Source organism: Gossypium hirsutum, chromosome A06, assembly GCF_007990345.1.
Source record: "Gossypium hirsutum isolate 1008001.06 chromosome A06, Gossypium_hirsutum_v2.1, whole genome shotgun sequence".
Taxonomy (NCBI): domain Eukaryota; kingdom Viridiplantae; phylum Streptophyta; class Magnoliopsida; order Malvales; family Malvaceae; genus Gossypium; species Gossypium hirsutum.
In genome coordinates, this window is record NC_053429.1 from 76,165,593 (window position 1) to 76,187,246 (window position 21,654).

General features: G+C 34.6%; 1 non-coding gene across 1 annotated transcript; it reads right to left on the bottom strand.

Annotated features, from left to right (window-relative positions):
* Positions 1–4,983: 4,983 nt before the first annotated feature.
* Positions 4,984–5,090, bottom strand: LOC121231285 (small nucleolar RNA R71). Its single transcript, XR_005929347.1, has one exon. It is a non-coding gene; the product is annotated as a small nucleolar RNA R71 (small nucleolar RNA).
* Between the last annotated feature and the right edge of the window lie 16,564 nt (positions 5,091–21,654).

Here is a 21,654-nt window from a genome sequence, read left to right on the forward strand (position 1 = left end):
TTTCTAGGGTATTATTGCCTTAAGCTTCATCCCCTCCATGTCGCATGAAGTTTTGGTCATTTGACTTTTGTTGCTCTTGATGGATGAGAGTGAGTCGAACTCCTCAATCTCTTCGACTGGTACCTTCTTTGTTATGCCTACATTGGCTCTTCTACACTTTCATTCAGAATTGGTTTGAGCTCCATGTTAGTGGTTAGTCCTACTGTTATATTTGATTCTACATAAATTGGATCAGAATCCTCTTCAGCCATATTCAATTCATCCCTATGATCTATACTTCCAAACTCTTGTTGACTGCTACTATTTAGTTCAGAGTGGTCAATAAAAATACAGCAATCATCTGGATCAAGGTTGGGAATATCATGCATGACCTCTTCCCTTAGAGGTAGCGTCTTAGATATTTCTTATAGCATTTTCTTCATTTGTTCCATCATGTATGACATGTTTGATAATATTTCTAAATTGGACAGCTCCATAGTTTCGCATCAGGGCATCTTATGAAAATCATAAAGAAGCTCATCTGAGTGTTTAGGCATATAATTTTCAGTGATGTGTGACTCATAAAGAGGTTCGTATGAGTACTCATTATCCTCACACTCGTTATCATTGCTCCAATGGTTTGTCATGACTCCGTTCGACCAACATTTTATGTAGTTCCATTCTTCATCCTAAGAAGTCCTTCATCATTAAACTACCTATAATCAAAATTTTCCATAATTAAATATTCTAGTAAGGTAAATAAAAAAAATTTGAGAAAAACAATTAATGAATATAAAGATTAGTACACTATCTAGATCGTTCGTCTTTCCATTAATATTATTTACAAGTAATTGATTCAATAACAGTTACCACCATCGTAATCCCCAGCAACGATGCCAACAACTAGACTACCTCCAAACGTAGTAATGTCCAAAGTGTGTATATTGCTACAAAATATATGCAATGGAGGCGGTGTCCACAAGTATACTAGTCAGGTTTTAATATAATTACAACGAAGTAGGTAAGTACCCTAAGGATCGTACTCCGAGTATAATAATATTAATAAACTAAATAAATTGAAATAAACCTAAATCTAACATGAATAACTAAACATGTTAAAGTGATGACTAGTGAAATGTGATTCTGCAAGCATATCATCATGCCTAAGTATTAAAAGCGATTCAAATGTGTTTAAAAGTGAAATTTTCATATCACATGCATGGGTGATATTTTGTGAAAGGTGGAAGCAGTGGCAGTATATATGCAAATCAGTGGTGGCTTGTCCACAAAATTTAATAGTGGCAGTATATTTGCATATCAATGGTGGATCGTCCATAAAAGTGTTATCAGTGGCAATTTATCTGCAAATCAGTGGTGGCTTGTCCACTAATGGTGTTATGGATGAACAAGTTCTAGGGAACTTGATATGTGGTGTGTAGCGGAGATGAGTAGGAGCCTTTTTTTTATAAAATGTGCATTGTTTCTAAATATCCATCATTATGTCCTTGCATAAGTATCAATGCTATAAGTCATGAATATTATGATGTTTGATTCATATATTTTGATATGTATGCAAATATATTTGTGTTGATATCACGTTATGCCTTTTAAAGTTCTCCCACATTACTTGTGTGTTTTAGGTAATCCTCGTGGTTAAGACTCGGAATCGGTCATCATAGATGCTCTTAGAAAATGGTTTTCATGATTATGGATTTTTATTATCTTTTGGAATTTTATGGACTTTATAACTCTTATTTGAGATTTTATTTTGCGATATATTGTTGAACCGTGTCCAGGGATTTTAAATTTTGGACATTGGGCAATTTGCATGGATTTTTATATTATGGATTGAATAATTTAACATTTTTCCTAAGAAACTATTTTCTGCAAACTCAATTTATCAAATTTGAATTAGAGGATCATCAAGTTGTTTTACAAATATTAACTAAGATTTCTTTCAAATTTATATTAAAAACCTTGTATTTAAGAGAATTTCTAGTACATGTTTTCCAAAGGTTAAACCAATTTCCTTCAACTCAAGTTTTCACCGTACCTACGGCCCATGTAATCACTTAGATTGAGTCATAACGTCTAGGCCTAGTTTGAGAGGTTACACACTTGATGAGTATGATGAAAGACATCAAAAACTAATTGGCACTGACATTCCTATTAATACTGAAAATAATCCTTGAAAGGAAGGGAAGGAGCAAGTGAAAGCAATCGTACTCCATTCGGGAAAAATCCTGAGTAGCCTAGAAACTCTAACATAAGAGAAGACAAGAGAGAGTGCCAATGATCTTTAGGAGGACCCTCGAGAGGCTGGCAAAGAACTAGAGCTGAAATAGGTAATTGAACTAAAACATGATCTGGAGAAAGAATAGACCAAAAAACTTGAGATCATAGAGGTGCCATTCCTTCATTATTAGTAGAGATACAAAAATGAGACTAAGACGAGTTCGTAAGTTTTTTTAACTTGTTTAAAACATTAAATGTCAACCTACCTTTAATTGAAATAATTGAAAAAGTTCCTAAGTACGCCAAATTCTTAAAAGAGATTATGTGTAGGTGTAGGAAAATTAAGGCAAGTGAACAAGTTAATATCAGTGCTTTCGATAATGCTATTATATCTAAATAGGTTCTCCAAAAGCTACAACACAAAGGAAGTTTTACAATCCCCATAAACATAGGGAGCATCCATTTAAATAATGCTCTATGTGATTTAGGAGCCAACATTAATTTAATGCCTCTATCTATATGTGAAAAACTTGGATTAGGGGACCTCAAGAACACACAAATTACACTATAATTGGTTGACATATCTTCAATGCATCAGAAAGGAGTATTGGAAGATGTGTTATTCAAATCAAGGAAAATTGTCATTAATTGGAACAAGTGAATAAGTTACCTCATTTTGTTCTTACCTCATTTTGTTCTAGCCTCAACAGATGATCAGCTACTTGATTTTCAACACCTTTTCTGTCTTGGATCTCAACGTCAAATTCTTGGAGTAAAAGTATCCAACCAATTAGCCTTGGTTTAGCATCTTTCTTCGTGAGTAAATACTTAATAGCTGCACGATCGGTAAACACTCTAACTTGGGTACCTATAAGATATAAACAAAACTTTTCAAAACTAAAAACTATAGCAAAGAGTTCTCTTTTAGTTACCGTATAATTGAGCTGGACTCCTGTGAAAGTTCTACTTCTATAGTAGATAGGATGAAAGACTTTGTTTCTTCCTTGACCCATCACAGCTCCAACCTTGCATCACACATCAACTCAAAAGGTGAGTTCTAATCAGGTGTAGCAATTATTGGGGCTAAAACTAACTGGCTTTTTAATTCCTTAAAAGCTTCTAAACATGATTTGTTAAACTCAAAAACAATATCTTTTTCTAAAACCATAATTGAAAAATCTTTGATAAACCTACGATAAAAATTGATATGGCCTAAGAAACTTCTAACTCCTTTCACACTAACTGGAGGTGGTAATCTTTCAATTGCATCCACCTTTACTTTATCCATTTCAATCTCATTTTTTGAAATTGTATGTCTTGAGACAATTTCCTCTTTAACCATAAAATGCCATTTCTCCCCGTTAAGGACAAGATTCGTCTCTTCATATCTTTTTAGTACCTTCTCCAACTTACTTAAACAAACATCATGAGTGTTACGAAAAAAATAGAAAAATCATTCATGAAAACCTTAACAAAATTTTCAATCATATCATTGAAAATTACCATCATACATTGTTGAAATGTGGCAAATGCATTACATAAGCTAAAAAAAATTTGCCTAACAGCAAATGTACCATATGGGCAAGTAAAAGTAGTTTTATATTGGTATTCCAGGGTTACAACTATCTAGTTGTATCCCGAATATCCATATAAAAAGTAGTAAAATTTGTTACCTACCAGTCGATCTAACATTTGGTTCATAAAAGGTTACAGAAAATGATCCTACGAGTGGCTTTGTTCAACTTTCTATTGTCAATACAGATTCTCCAACCTATGACAGTTCTCATTGGGATTATTTTGTTACATTCATTCTCGACAATCGTGATTCCACCTTTTTTTGGTACACATTGTACTAGACTTACCAAAGAACTATCTGAGATGGGGTAGATAATTTCCACATCTAGCCATTTGATTACCCTTTTCTGTACTACATCTTTCATGATAGGGCTAAGTCTCTTTATCCCATCCATTCTACCTCCTTCACCTCCTCTAAAGTAATCTTATGCATACAAAAGGAGGGGCTTATACCACGTATTTCAACTATGCTCCAACTAATTGCCTTTTTAAATTTCTTTAGAACAACAATCAATTGCTCCTCTTGATGTTCTGTCAGTTTTACTGAAATAATCACAGATAAAGTAGAACAGTTACCTAAATAAACGTATTTTAAATGTGATGAAAGTACCTTTATTTCAAGCTTAGACGGTTCCTCGATTGATAACTTGGATTGTACAAATTTCCAAACTTGGGTTCCAAAATCCTACCACTTCATAATGTAACTATCTTGCAATGTTCCTTACCCAAACTCCTTGGATTTTCTGTATTGCTCAACAAGGCTCCTTGTGGTCTATTACATCAAGAAGGAAGGAATACTGATATTCCTTGAATAATAGATGATAGAGATAGACCCATCAAAGAACAAGTATTTCCAATCTTAGATTATTTGAATCCAGGAATTGTCAGGCCACATATTCAGGCTCAACATTTTAAGTTAAAGCTAGTGATGTATCAAATGTTACAAACAGTAGGTCAATTTAGTGGATTGCCTACAGAGGATCCAATGTCACATTTAAGACTCTTTTTGGAAGTCTGCATTTCATTCAAATAGTAAGGTTTTCCTGAAGATGCCTTGAAACTGAACTTATTCCTTAACTCATTACAAGAGCATGCCAGAGCATGGTTAAATGCATTGTTGTTAGGTACTGTGGCATCTTGGAATGAACTTTGTCAGAAGTTTCTGCTGAGATATAATCTCTAAACATGAATGCCAAACTGAGCAACGATGTCACGTCCTTTCGACAACCTACGGATGAAACATTATATGAAGCATCAAAGTTTTTCAAGGAGTTAATTAGAAAATGCCAGATGCAAGGTTTTCAACATTAGACACAAATGGAAATGTATTACAATAGATTAAATGCACATACAAGGGTGGTTGTTGACACATCTGCCAATGGGACTTTGTTCGATAAATCATATAATGAAGCAAATGAAATTCTGGAAGGGATAGCAAACACTGATTATCAATCCCCCACTACCATAGTAGGGACTGGTAGAAGAGTTTCTGGAGCAACAAAACTTGATGCGATCACTTCCCTAATAGCTCAGGTATCATCTTTAACGAATATGATTAAAACACTAAAAAGACCAACTGTAGTCTAGGAAAGAAAAGCAGCCGAGTTAGCATGTCTTTTCTGCGAAGAAGATCATGTTTTTGATGAATTCCCATTGAATCCAACATCAGTTTATTAGATGAGAAATTTTAATCTTAGCAAACAACAGCCTATATTTCAACACATATAATACGGGGTGGAAGTAACATAACAACCTCAGTTGGAGTAATCAAGGGGGAAATTCTAGTAATGTTGTTCGATTATATGTTGTTGGTGCACCATCTGGATACAATCAACTCATGCCACAGCAAAATGTTCAGCAAAATTTAGCTTCGAGTTCTTCATTGATGGAAGATATACTGAAGGAATACATGTCTAAGAATGATGCTATCATCCAAAGTCGAGCAGCATCATTAAGAGCTTTAGAGATTCAAGTGGGGCGAATTGCCAAAGCATTAAGCTCAAGACCATAAGGACAACTGCCAACTAAAACCAAAAATTTGTGATCTCAAGGAAATGAACAGTGTAAAGCTATTACACTTAGAAGTGGTACGCAACTATTAGGAGTTATTAAAGACACTTGTAATATCCCGAATTAGGGTCTAATCTGAATAGTGCTTTTAGGACCACAAATTCGAGATAGAAATAATTATTTTATTATCATTTTAAGGTCTATGGCATGATTTCAGGATTGTGTGAAAATTTCGTTTAGAAATTTTATCGATAGAGGGTCCAATTTGATATTTAGGACTAAATTGCAAAAGATGTAAAATGTGTGTTCTAGTTCACAAAGGTACTAAGTACTGGTGAGTAATGGGTTTTTGAAGTGGAGGTCCTTGGATAGTAATTAGACCATTATACTAGTTTGGGCAAAAATACCTAAAGGAAGATAAAACACCATAGTTTTTAATTAAGGGCATTTTGGTCATTTAGTTATTAAAATGAATTTAAAACAAAATTAAAAGCCAATTTTTTGACTATCTTCAACCCCTTGGCCAATTTTCACATAAGGAAGACATAGATAGGGTTTTTCAAGCTTCCAAGCTCGATTGTAAGTCCATTTTAGCCCCGTTTTTGATGTTCTTTACGTTTTTAGAGTCCCGGTAACTTGATTAAGCTTATTCTAGCAATAATTTAACCTAGGGTTTATATTTGGAAAAATACCAATAGGTGAAATGTGTTTATTTTGATGTTTTATAATATAATATAAAGCTTGAAATTGTGTTAAACAACTTTTGCTAAGCGATTTTACGTGAAAACGAGTAAAATGACATAATCAGTAAAAATACCTAATGTTCATAAGTACATGTTAGAGTGAGAATTTGATGTTGCCATAGACGGGAAAAATGATCAGCATGTCATAAAACATAAGAAAATAGGATGAAGTTTAATTTCCTAGCCTTGGGTCAAAAGTGTAAGTATGTAAAAGTTTAGGGGCAAAAATGTAATTTTTCCAAAGTTTGAGTCAAGGACTGTTTTAATAAATGTGAGTATTAAATAAGCTAAATTTGTTATTTTAGAACAAGAGAAACAAGATTCGAGTCGTGATCAAGGGAAAAGTAAATTTTATGAGGAATAGGCTCGATTTCTAACATTTTGTACCGAGGTAAATTCATGTGTAAATGTAGTAACATAATTGTCATTTTAAGTAATTTAATGCTATTTATATGATATGATAATTATTATCATGAAATATTATCCTTTGTGGATTATTATTTAGTAATATGCAAATTATGTGAGCTATTTGATAAATATGAAATACTACCAAGTATCGGTTCTGACATTCCGTGGAAGACAACAAAGATGTGTGATTGAGGAAAATCCCATTTGAACGTTGGGAATAGATTAGGATACAAGTGACATGTCACTAGGATATTTGAGTTCTGAGCTCACTGAGTTGAGTCCGAGTTCGTGAGATGTAAGTAGGCATCCGAACTCGTTGAGTTAAGTACGAGTTCACTTATGGATGCGAACACCCGAGCTCGTTCAGTTGAGTCCAAGTTCGCTAATGGGCGGGTTACATGGTAGCTTGGCTACATAATTTCTGCAGGCTACTAAGTTTGTCTAGCTGCGAGTATGACACTTATGTGCATGCAATCCGTGTATCCAAATTATATTTCGATGTGTTCAACGGGTGAATCTTAAGTGAATAAGGAGAATACTTAAGACGAAGGTGACATGTTGGTAAGTGTGATGAATGAGAAAATTAGGACAAGTATGATCTTAAACCCTCGGGTTGAGAACTTGGTATGATGAAATCGTGGTAAGATAGTAAATGCAAATGTAACATGAATGTCTTGGTGATATTTATACAAATGATGTTTTATGTTGGATTGCATGATTATGTTACTTGCTATTTACATGTGACCTTACTAAGCATTTATGCTTAGTCCCTCATTTCCATTCTTTGTAGTTTTGACAAGCCAGCTCAGAAATTGGGAACGGTCAGAGGCTCGCTCACACTATCCGTGGACCATTTTGGTATAGTGGCTTGCATATTTTGACTATGTCATGTATAGCATTATAATCATTTTGTGTATATGATCTTATGATATGGCTATCGGGTGGTAAAGATATGTTTGGTAATGATTAGCCATTGGAATGGGTAATCAAGATCATATTTGGGGTTATGTATACTTAATGTGCTATCTAATCTATGGAAATTCATAAAATGGTGAAATTTGCTATAAAACAGTATCATACAACAGTAATGACGTGAGTTTGAAAACTCACTAAAAATAGTAGAGACAGAATTAGATGATGAATAAAATATGAAATTTAAGCTTATTGAGTCTATTTTCATATGGAAGACAAAACAGGTAAATGAGTTGTATTTTATGAGAAACTTGAGTCTTGGTGGAATAGGGTCAGAGCGATTTCTGAATCCCCTATTCTGACTTTAGAAATTTACTAAAAATTGTAAAACAATAATTAGGTGTCATACTTTACACGTATAGATTCCTTATTGAGTCTACTTTTAAGATAAATAAACAGCATAGTCATCTAAATTTTGTACAGAGAGAAAATTGATTTGTAGTGGACAGAGGTCAGAGCAGTCAAACATTGAAACAGGGGAAATTTTAACTAATAAACTGTACTAATTGGCCAGACTAAAAATTTTGGAAAACAATTAGTAAATAAATATATGAGTCTAGTTTCAAGGAAAATTTACAGATTTTAATTTTGAGTTTCGTAACTCGAGATATGATTTTTTTAGCGATTGTGATGCACATGGACAGTTTATTACGAAAGGTGAAATAAATTGTTTGAAATTGTTTAAGTGATAATTTAAGTCTTAACGCCTCGTGCTCAACTCTGACGATAGTCTCGGGTAAGGGGGTGTTACATTTAATGGTATCAGAGCTACGATTTCATCGGTTCTCGGACTAACGTGGCGTATGTACGGGTTTTGCTATAAATGCCATATATATATTGTGATAGTGTGATGACTCCTGACATTTAAAATGATTTTTTTATAGTAAATGGATCTCGATCCAACTGTGGCTGACAATGTAGAGAGCAATACGCTAGCTCCTGCTGAAGGGACAGTGCCAACTGAAAACCGACCTCCTACTATTAGTCAATGAGGAGGAGAAGGGGCTCGAGAAGCCTTTCTCCAGATGATGAATGCAGGGTACACCGAGTTCATTCGTACAAACACGAATGCTGAACAACCTCCCCCGATTCCTCAACCTGTACCCCCAATGCCTCAAGGTATGGCTCTGATGAAATTTTATAGAACCCCAGTTGACAGAATTCGCAAGCAAGGGACTGATGAATTCAGGGCAAATGTTGATGATGATGCCGAGAAAGTAGAATTTTGGCTTGAGAATTCTATTCGGGTATTTGATGAATTGTCTTGTACACCTGAAGAGTTCTTAAAACGTGCTATATCCTTGTTGAGAGATTCAGCCTATTATTGGTGGAAGACATTGATTTCAGTGGTACCAAAAGAGAAAGTGACTTGGGAGTTCTTTCATAAAGAATTTCAGAAGAAATACATCAGTAAAAGATTTGTTGAATAGAAGCGTAAAGAGTTTCTTGAGTTGAAACAAGGCAACATGATAGTTGCTAAGTATGAAAGGGAGTTCGTTCGGTTGAGTAAGTATGCTAGAGAATGTATTCCTTCAGAGGCTAAAATGTGAAGACGATTTGAAGACGGAATCAACGAAGACATCAAAGTATTTGTGGGAATTCTTGAGTTGAAAGAGTTCGTAGTACTTGTTGATCAGGCTAGCAAGGCTGAAGAACTAATTAAAGAAAAGAGAAAGGCAGAGGCTGAGACTAGAAATTTGAAGAAAAGACCGATGAGCAGTGCATTCCCATTGCAATCTAGAAAATCCAGAGATATGTATTCTCGTTCTCATGTTTCGGCCGGACATTCGTATGGGAATCGTAAGAAGCAAAATGTGGTTTTTGAATCTCAGATTACTTCTGTGGCTAGTGTGTGAAATTCGATATTTGTTAGACCCAAGTGCCAACAATGTGGTAGAAGTCACCTTGGTCCATGTAGAACTAACGAATGTTACAAGTGTGGTTCTCCAGATCATTTTATTAAAGACTGTCCTGAAAGAATTGAGAAAGAAAAATTTCAGGGTGCAAAATCTAGTGGTGCAGTTTTGATAGGAAGATCTTCGAGAAATGCTCGGAATGAGGCAAGCGGCAAGAATGTAGTCAGAGATTCAGCATTTAAATATGAAGCTAGAGCTCCGGCTAGAGCTTATGCCATAAGGGCGCATGAAGATGCTTCATCTCCTGATGTGATCACTGGTATTTTCTCTCTTTATGATGTTAACGTTATTGTTTTGATTGACCCCGGTTCTACTCATTCATATGTGTGCATGAAATTGGTGTCTAATATGAGTATACCTGTTAAGTCTACGGAATTTATCATTAATGTGTCAAACCATAGGCAAATGTGTTATAGTTGATAAAGTATGCATGAAATGTCCTTTAATGATTAGATGTCATTATTTTCTGGCCGACTTGATGTTGTTGCCGTTTGATGAATTTGATGTTATTTTGGGTATGGATTGGTTGACATTGCATGATGCTATAATAAATTGTAAACAAAAGGTTATTGAATTAAAATGTGAAAATGGTAAAATTTTGCGGGTTGAATCAGACGAATCAGAGGCATTGCCTAGTGTGATTTCTTCGATGTCGGCTCGGAGATATTTGAGAAAGGGTTATGAAGCTTATTTGGCGTATGTGTTGAATACAAAGGGATTTGAGAAGAAAATTGAATCAATGCCGATTGTATGTGAATTCACAGATGTATTTCCAAAAGAGTTGTCGGGTTTGCCTCCTGTTAGAGAAGTAGAATTTGGTATTGAGTTGATACCAGGAACAACTCCGATCTCGATTGCTCCATATAGAATGGCACCAACAGAGTTGAAAGAATTAAAGTCACAGTTGCAAAAGTTGACTAACAAAGGCTTTGTGTGACTGAGTTTTTCGCCTTGGGGTGGTCCCGTATTATTTGTGAAAAAGAAGGATGGTTCTATGAGATTGTGTGTAGACTATCGGTAGTTAATTAAGGTAACAATTAAGAACAAGTATCCGTTTTCGAGAATTGACGATTTGTTTGATCAGCTGAAAGGAGCAACATGGTTTTCAGAGATTAACTTGATGTCTGGATATTACCAACTACGAGTAAAAGAGTCAGATGTCCCTAAAACTACTTTTAGAAAAAGGTATGGCCATTATGAATTTTTAGTTATGCCATTCGGGTTGACAAATGCTTCTGTTGTGTTTATGGATTTAATTAATTACATATTTCGGCCATACTTGGACAAGTTTGTTGTGGTATTTATTGATTATATCTTAGTTTATTCAAAAGATGAGATAGAGCATGCTGAGCACTTAAAGATAGTTTTGCAAACTTTGAGAGATAAGCAGTTGTATGCCAAATTTAGTAAGAGTGAATTTTGGCTTGGAGAAGTTGGATTTTTGGGTCATATTGTTTCAGGTGATGGTATACGGGTTGATCCCAGTAAAATTTTGGCTATTGTTGATTGGAAGCCGCCGAAGAATGTAACTTAAGTTAGAAGTTTCTTGGGTCTAGCTGGTTATATCGACGGTTTGTAAATGGATTTTCTATAATTGCTACTCCTATGACCAGACTACTCCAAAAGGATGTTAAATTTGAATGGACGGAAGAATGTCAACAAAGCTTTGAGAAATTGAAAAAGTTACTGACTGAGGCACCAGTGTTAGTACAACCCGAGTCAGGTAAAGAATTTGTGGTGGATAATGATGCTTCTCTACATGGCTTGGGATGTGTACTTATGCTTCGAGGTAGTTGAAACCTCATGAAAGGAATTATTCGACTCATGATTTGGAACTGGCTGCTATAGTGTTTACTTTGAAGATTTGGCGACATTATTTGTATGGTGAAAAGTATCGAGTATATACCGACCACAAAAGTCTCAACTACTTGATGTCACAAAAAGACTTGAATTTGAGACAACGAAGATGGTTAGAATTATTGAAAGATTACGAGCTTGTGATTGATTACCATCTGGGGAAAGTGAATGTGGTTGTCGATGCTTTGAGTAGAAAGTCATTGTTTGCTTTGAGAGCTGTGAATACTCAGTTGACGGTGTCTAACGTGGTTCGATTCTAGCAGAGTTGAGAACAAGACCGATGTTTTTACAAGAGATTTGTAAAGCTCAGAAAAGTGACAAAGATTTGCAAGCCAAGAGGAAGCAATGTGAGGCTGATATAGGATCAGATTTCCGAATCGGTTCTGATGGTTGCTTGATGTTTAAAGATCAGATTTGTGTACCGAAAAATGATGATTTGATTCAAAAGATCTTGCGTGAAGCACATAGTGGTTATTTTTCAATTCACCCGGGCAGTACAAAAATGTATAATGACTTGAAGAAAATGTATTGGTGGAACGGAATGAAAAGAGTTATCTCCAAGTTCGTATCGAAATGCTTCATTTGTCAACAAGTGAAAGCTGAACACCAAGTGCCTTTGGGACTACTTCGGCCTATCATGGTTCCCGAGTGGAAATGGGATCGAATTACTATAGATTTTGTATCAGGGTTGCCGTTAACTCCGAGAAAGAAAGATGCCATCTGGGTAATAGTCTACAGATTGACTAAACCAGCTCATTTTATTCCGGTATGTACTGATTATTCTCTTAATAAGTTGGTTGAATTGTATATCAGTGAGATTGTTAGACTTCACGGATTACCTTTGTCAATCATTTCGGATAGAGATCCAAGATTTACATCGTGGTTTTGGCAAAAGTTGCAAGAGTCATTAGGTAAGAAGTTAAATTTCAACACTGCCTTCCATCCACAGACTAATGCATAATTAGAGAGAGTAATTCAGATTCTTGAAGACATGCTCAGATGTTATGTATTGGAATTCCAAGGTAGTTGGGAAAGATACTTACTGTTTGGTAGAATTTGCCTACAATAATAGTTATCATATGAGTTTGAAGATGGCACCTTATGAAGCATTGTACGGTCATAAGTGTCGGACGCCATTATATTGGACTGAACTCAAGGAAAATTAGATTTACGGAGTTAATCTAATTAAAGAAACCGAAGAAAAAGTGAAAGTGATTCAAGATTGTTTGAAAGCTACTTCAAATAGACAGAAATCCCACGCAGATTTGAAATGAAAAGAAATCGAGTTTCAAGTCGGTGATAAGGTATTTTTAAAACTGTCTCGATGGAAGGAAGTTCTTAGATTTGGTCGGAAAGGCAAGTTGAGTCCGCGTTTTATCGGACCGTATGAGATAATTGAAAGAGTTGGACCGGTAGCATATCGGTTAGCATTACCACCTGACTTGGAAAAGATTCATGATATGTTCCACGTATCTATATTACGCTGGTATCATTCGGATCCTTCACATGTAATTTCACCGACAGAAATTGACCTACAACCGGATATGACTTACAATGAAGATCCGATTAAGATTTTAGCTTGGGAGGTCAAGCAACTAAGAAATAAAAGTATCGATCTCGTGAAAGTATTGTGGAAAAATCACGGGGTAGAAGAGGCTACATAGGAGCCCGAGGAAACTATGAGGAATCAATACCCACACCTGTTTACCGGTAAGATTTTCGGGGACGAAAATCCCTAAACGGGGAAAGTTGTAATATCCCGAATTAGGGCCTAACTGGAATAGTGGTTTCGGGACCACAAATCTGAGATCAAAATAATTATTTTATTATCATTTTAAGGTCTATGGCATGATTTCATGATTGTTTGAAAATTTTGTTTAGAAATTTTATCGATAGAGGGTCCAATTTGATATTTAGGACTAAATCGCAAAAGTTGTAAAATGTGTGTTCTAGTTCACAAAGGTACTAAGTACTTGTGAGTAATGGGTTTTTAAAGTGGAGATCCTTGGATTATAGTTAGACCATTATACTAGTTTGGAAAAAAATACCTAAAGGAAGATAAAACACCATAGTTTTTAATTAAGGGCATTTTGGTCATTTAGTTATTAAAATGAATTAAAAACAAAATTAAAAGCCAATTTTTGTCCCTCTTCAACCCCTTGGCCAAATTTCACTTGAGGAAGACATAGATAGGGTTTTTCAAGCTTCCAAGCTCGATTGTAAGTCCATTTTAGCCCCGTTTTTAATGTTCTTTATGTTTTTGGAGTCTCGGTAACTTGATCAAGCTTATTCTAGAAATAATTTAACCTAGGGTTTATATTTGGAAAAATACCAATAGGTGAAATGTGTTTATTTTGATATTTTATGGTAGAATATGAAGCTTGAAATTGTGTTAAACAACTTTTGCCAAGCGATTTTACGTGAAAACGAGTAAAACGACATAATCGGCAAAAATACCTAATGTTCATAAGTACATGTTAGAGTGAGAATTTGATGTTTCCATAGAAGGGAAAAATGATCAGCATGTCATAAAACATGAGAAAATAGGATGAAGTTTAATTTCTGAGCCTTGGGTCAAAAGTGTAAATATGTAAAAGTTTAGGGGCAAAAATGTAATTTTTCCAAAGTTTGAGTCAATGACTGTTTTAATAAATGTGAGTATTAAATAAGCTAAATTTTTTATTTTAGATCAAGAGAAATAAGATTCGAGTCGTGATCGAGGGAAAAATAAAGTTTACGAGGAATAGGCTCGATTTCTAACATTTTGTACCGGGGTAAGTTCATGTGTAAATGTAGTAACATAATTCTCATTTTAAGTAATTTAATTTAATTTATATGATATGATAATTATTTTCATAGAATATTATTCTTTGTGGATTATTATTTAGTAATATGCAAATTATGTGAGCTACTTGATAAATATGAAATACTACCAAGTATCGGTTTCGACATTCCGTGGAAGACAACAAAGATGTGTGATTGAGGAAAATCCCGTTTGAACCTTGAGAATAGATTAGGATAAAAGTGACATGTCACTATAATATTTGTGTTCCGAGCTCGTTGAGTTGAGTTCGAGTTCGTGAGATGTAACTAGGCATCCGAACTCGTTGAGTTGAGTCCGAGTTCACTTATGGATGCGAACGCCCGAGCTCGTTCAGTTGAGTCTGAGTTCGCTTATGGGCGGGTTACATGGTAGCTTGGCTACATAATTTCCACATGCTATTGAGTTTGTCTAGCTACGGGTATGGCACTTATGTGCATGCAATCCGTGTATCCAAATTATATTCCGATGTGTTCAACGGGTGAATCTTAAGTGAATAAGGAGAATACTTAAGATGAAGGTGACATGTTGGTAAGTGTGGTGAATGAGAAAATTTGGATAGGTATGAGCTTAAACTCTCGGGTTGAGAACTTGGTATGATGAAATCGTGGTAAGATAGTAAATGCAAATGTAGCATGAATGTCTTGGTGATATTTATACAAATGATGTTCTATGTTGGATTGAATGATTATGTTACTTGCTATTTACATGTGAACTTACTAAGCATTTATGCTTACTCCCTCCTTTCCATTCTTTGCAATTTTGACAAGCCAGCTCGGAAATTGGGAACGGTCAGAGGCTCGCTCACACTATCAATGGACCATTTTGGTATAGTGGCTTGTATATTTTGAGTATGGCATGTATAGCATTATAATCATTTTGTGTATATGATCTTATGATATGACTATGGGGTGGTAAGGAAATGTCTGGTAATAATTAGCCATTGGAATGGCTAATCAAGATCATATTTGGTGTTATGTATACTTAATGTGCTATCTAATCCATGGAAATTTATAAAAAGGTGAAATTTGCTATAAAACAGTATCATACAACAGCAATGATGTGAGTTTGAAAAATCACTAAAAATAGTAAAGACAGAATTAGATGATTAATAAAATATTAAATTCAAGCTTATTGAGTCTACTTTCATATGGAAGGAACAAAATAGGAAAATTATTTGTATTTTATGAGAAATTTGAGTTTTGGTGGAACAGGGTCAGAGTAATTTCTGAATCCCCTGTTCTGACTTTAGAAATTCACTAAAAATTGTAAAAACATAATTTGGAGTCATACTTTATATTTATAGATTCCTTATTGAGTCTAATTTTAAGAGAAGCAAATGATATAGTCATCTAAATTCTGTACAAAGAGAGAAGTGACTTGTAGTGAACAGAGGCAGAGCAGCCGAACACTAAAATAGGGGAAACTTTAACTAATAAACTGTACTAATTGGCTAAACCAAAAGTTCTGGAAAAAAATTAGTAAATAAATATATGAGTCTATTTTCAGGAAAAATTTACAAATTTTAATTTTAAGTTTCGTACCTTGAGATATGATTTTATTTAGCGACTGTGACGCAGATGGGTAGTTTATTACGAAAGGTGAAATAAATTGTTTGAAATTGTTTTAAGTGATTATTTAAGTCTGTTAACGCCTTATGCTCGACTCCGGCGATGGTCTCGTGTAAGGGGGTGTTCCAACACCACTATTGAAGAAAGTAGATCAAATTTCACAAATAAAAAGAACTTAGAACCAATAGTGGAGCAGGCTACAAAGGAAAAGACCAACCAAAAAAATGTTGAAGCAGATTCACCTTGCAATGCCAATAAAAATGCCATGGCAAAACAACCTCAACAAATGGAAGGAAGGCTGCCGTCATCTTTTCCTTAACGTTTTCGGAAATCTAAGAAAGATTTTTAATTCAAAAAATTCTTGGATGTCCTGAAGCAATTACATATCAACACTGTAACACCCTTAACCCATATCCGTCACTGGAATTAGGTTATGGAACATTAGTTTACATTTCTTAAATCATATACTTTACATCATCAATCATAACAAAACCAATCAATAACATACACACTGTCCCTTATACGAGCCCTTGAGGCCCTAGAAACACATTAGAAACAAGTCGGGACTAAATCAGAAACATATAAAAATTTTCAAAAAAATGAAAAATTTCAAACATGCAGGGGTTACAAGGCCGTGTGGCTTACACGGTTGAGAGACATGCCCATGTCTTAGGCTATGTGAACATTCAAAGTAGGGACACATGGCCGTGTCCCAGCCCATGCCCGTGTCCATGTAACTGTCTGACTTGGGTCACACGACCAAGCCACACACTTGTGTGCGAGGCGGTGTACCTTCGAAATGGCCTCACACGCCCGTGTGCCAGGTCGTGGCCTAAAAGTATTAGGCCTTGTGCATGGGAGCAGTTAGGAGACTGCTCATAAATACTTTAGTTAAGCGAAAAAGTGACACAAAGTACATGTTTGGTGTGTTTGGGACTGTTGGAGAAGCCTGGGTTCAAGTCAGGGCTTTTGCAAAAATTTTAGTTTTTCCCCTTAAGTGAACCTTCGCTTTAGCTGGTAGGCCTTAAAAATATTTGTGGGTAAAATGTGTCACAAAAAGAACTTTTGGTGCAATGGTAGGTGGCGTGTGGAGTTCTCTTAAGGTATAAGGTTCAAGTCGTGGCAAGGTAAGAAGAGTATTTATCTTGCTCTCTTGCCATGTTTGAAGCAGATGAAACTCTATAAGGTAGAATTTGAATTGGTCTAAGAGAGGAGGGTGGAGTAAATCAAGGAGGAGATAATGGAGGATTTTTAGGGAGAGATTTAAGGGACGAAAAACTGGGATTTGAAGGAGTGGAAGAGTTGTGCTGAAATTGAACTTTAGGCACTCAGAAATTTGGCTAAAGGCTAGTGATTCCTTTCTACTCACTTTCAGTTACTGACTCTGGCATTTTCATTCTTTTCTTTCATTCATTGGTGCCGAAATACTGCTTCCTTTGGGTTTTTGCTTGTTTTGGTCTATTCCCGAATTGGTTTTTTTTCTTCTCTAAAATTCTTTTGGTTGACCGATTGCTTTCTCCTCTCCTTCTCTCTTTTGGTTTTCCTTTTTGATCGAAAGACCTGGCTTACAACCTCTCAATTCTTTTGAAAACTTCTTACTCTATTACCAATTGCTCTCCTCTTCTCTTCTCATATTTCCTTCTCTTCTTGTAACACCTCTAACCTGTATCCGTCGCCGGAGTATAGCTATGAGGCATTACCAATTGTATCACAGTTCATATAATCATACATCATAAATTTCAATTCAAAATCTAAAATAACATTATTATTCATAACTTAATCTATTATCAGACTTAAAATCATATCGATCATATTACAACATAATTAAAACATAATCCAATATTTGTCAAAGCAAACTATTTATGTATACGGAATATAAATAACTAACCAACAACTTTATTAATTAAACATCAGACCAATTATATTCTTTTAATATAAAAGAATTGCATAAGTGCTACTTTACATGTCAGACAATACAAATTTCCAATATATATATCATTTATGCAACATGATTTCATAGTTGGCATGAGTTTACATGTTTCATGCATTAATATAAGTAAATGCACCCATTCGAATATGCATACATATAAACACACTTAATCACCGAACCACAATGTTATATCATTGCATGTGTGTATGTTTCTTCCTTTCCTAATCGAATATAAATGCACTTTTTATTACTAAATTCAATCCAACTCGCGTGGCAAAAATATACACCTTATAATGTCGATATGGCAATCAAAATTCACATAAGCTTCATATTATTACAGTCATGCATACTTCTAACCAAATTATTTACCCAATGTAATAGCACAGACAACTACCATATCTTGGATAAGTTAATCCATCCTATGCACAAATAAATACATAAACTTATACCTATAATCAAGTTGGTTACAACCATCTCATTCACTCTTGTCTTATAACTGACCATGCACATACATTATCCATTATAATTACCTCATAAACATATAACAAGTACCCAAGACATTTTAAGTATCAAGGCCGAATATAAATCAACCTAGACATTATTTTTAATTCAATTCATATGACAAACAATTTATCAAAATATAAATCATTAATGAGCCATGCCAAGCAACCATACATATCATATAAAACCTGTAACAAAGTCGATCCAATTCATAATAAGACATAGCCGAATATTCCCTGTACCAATGCATATAACAACACCTTAACAAAATATAACTACCACTTCCATATATATGTTTATACTCACGCAAAAACTATAATCGGATTAACCAAAGATACTGCCCAATTCATCAATTATTGCGATGCACAAAACACACATAATCTTAATTAAACTTAATTCACTCATAGCATGTTAACCCTAATGAGTTCATTCCATGATCATGCATAACCGAATTCATATAGAGAACAATAACTACAACCAAAACACATTCAAGACTAACTTAAGAATTTAACCATTTTCGCATTGCTTAAATATACATTCATTTCCAAAATAACTAACTCCAAAACTAGCCTATACATGCCATAACTTAAATTTAGTTTGAAGGTACCAAAACAGTAGATAGTGTGATGAAATTGGCTAACTACTCTCGAGCTTTAGCTTGACTTCAAAATCTATAAAACGAAGTAGATAAAACACAAGGAATAAGCTCTCAAAGCTTAGTAAGTCATAAGCAAATCAACTACTCAATGATTTACTCGACTTAACTAATTTAAACTAGGATTATTACATCAATTTACATTGGATTCTAGGCACAAATACATCTATGTTACTTATATATAATCATATGCATTTATACACAGTTAAATCATCACTTTACCCGAATACTTGTATGATCAAAAGTTACAAATCATTATTAGCTTTCAAGGTCGAATATCCACTAAGTTCTTAGTTCACATACCCATACATACATAAACTCATAGATTATAATATAGTCTCAAGTACTTATCTTAGTCACATGACCGAATACTCATAAATACACATATACTAAATTTACACTTATTCAATAATATGCAATAGGCCGAATACACTTACCATATTTTTGTTAGTTATCGAACTAACTCATACCTGGACATTAGCTCATATCATACAATCTTTCCACAATTACCCTTGCCCGATGAAACATTCGAAATTGATAGGACACTCAGATAATCACATAAATTGTACAACGCCAACGTCCCAGACGTGGTCTTACATGTAGCCACAAAATGACGCCCGGATAGGGTCTTACTCGTAAACACATATCGAAAACCAAAAATTGATGCCATGGTCTTACTCGCACACATATATCGGAATCCTATGTCATGACATATGTATCCTAGCTATTCCTAAGGTTCATATGAGGCTTTTGGATGTCGTATTTTAGTCGAATCGCACTCGGAAGTGTGGTAACCATATTCAATCACATTCGACCATACCATAGTTTTAACTTAACATTTCTTAACAGCATGTAAACATAATGTTAAAGTTATCAATAAACACGTCTATTTGCTTATAAACTTACCTCGGACATCGTAAAACGGGACGGGGCTGCTAGCCGACAACTTTCGTTTTCCCCTGTCCTAATCTGATTTCTTTGGTTCTTGATCTAAACATATTCAAATTAAGCTTATTCAAACATATTTTCATTCAATTTAGCCCAAAAACAGATAAATAGGCAAATTACCATTTTACCCCTAACATTTATAATTTTTACAATTTAGTCCCTATTGCACAAAACACCAAAATACACAAAATTTCACAACACCCATATTAGGCCAAATAGCCCTCATGTTCAGACAAGTCCACATATTTTATCAATTTCACATTTTAGTCCCTCAATTTATTATCTTTGCAATTAAGTCCTAATTACTCAAAATCATCAAAACCTCCAATACAAAATATGTTAATCTAAAACATATCTTTCATTTTTCATCATCAAACAACAAAAATCACAAGCTATCAACAATGGCACAACTCAAAATATTCGTCAAATTCAAAAATTAAAGCTTGGGTTTTAAAGATTACTAAGCAACAATCTCAAAAATGTAGAAATTATCAAAAACCGACAGGAAAACGAACCTTGATTGAGCTCCGAATAGGCTAAACCCTAGCTTTATTCTTTCTTCTTTTCTTTTCTTAAGTTTCGGTCAAAGAACAAAATGAATGTAATGAATTTCATAACTTTATTTTAACTATTATATGTTTATTAAATAAATTACTTATAATAACCTTACTGAAATAATAATAAACTATATAATCCATGTCTTTTACCATCCACTTATTATGGCAATGGAAAATTTACAACTTAAAGTCTTCCATTTATCAATTTAGCCCTTTATGCTTTTAACTACCAATATTTTAATTTACGTGATTAAGTCCTTTTATTTAATCGGACACCTAAATGACAAAATTAAATCACGAAAATTTCACAGATATAAATTCAAACAAAATAAACACAGAAAATAATTTTTTAAATATTTTTCTGACTCAGATTCGTGGTCTCAAAACCACCATTCCGATTAGGGTCTAAATCGGGCTATTACACTTCTTTTCACTTGACCGATTATGCCATCTCCCCTTTCAATTCTTGAGTTCATCAAAGTTCATTCGTATTCATCTGGCTATAGAGACCGATTACGTAATCCCTTTTTGGTTACGGTTGGTGCTATTTTATTAACAAGACGGTAAGTACTCTGTCACTACTTAAGAGCTGAATATTTATTCTCATATTGTCGATTCTTACCCTCCTTTCTCCTAGGCGTGGGGTTCTTTTGGGTTTTAGAGTCTCTTGAAGAGTGAAGGTGATGCTTGTGAGAATTGGGCAGTCAAACCTCTTCCACTTTACTCGATCAAGGTAATTCTACTCACTATTGTGGTGTTCAGCAGGTGCATGACTGGTTTGGGGAGGGGTTGGTCGATTGTCTATTTCCTCTTATCGTTTGATTGAGTTTGAATAAGCCATAACTGAGTCTCATGTCATGTATCTTTATTAATGGGTTTTATGGTTAGTACATCTATCTGGTTAGGAGAGTAAACCCACCTTTCGCCAATGGTTCTAAGCAGGGTTATTCACTCTTGCATTTAAGATAAGTATCAA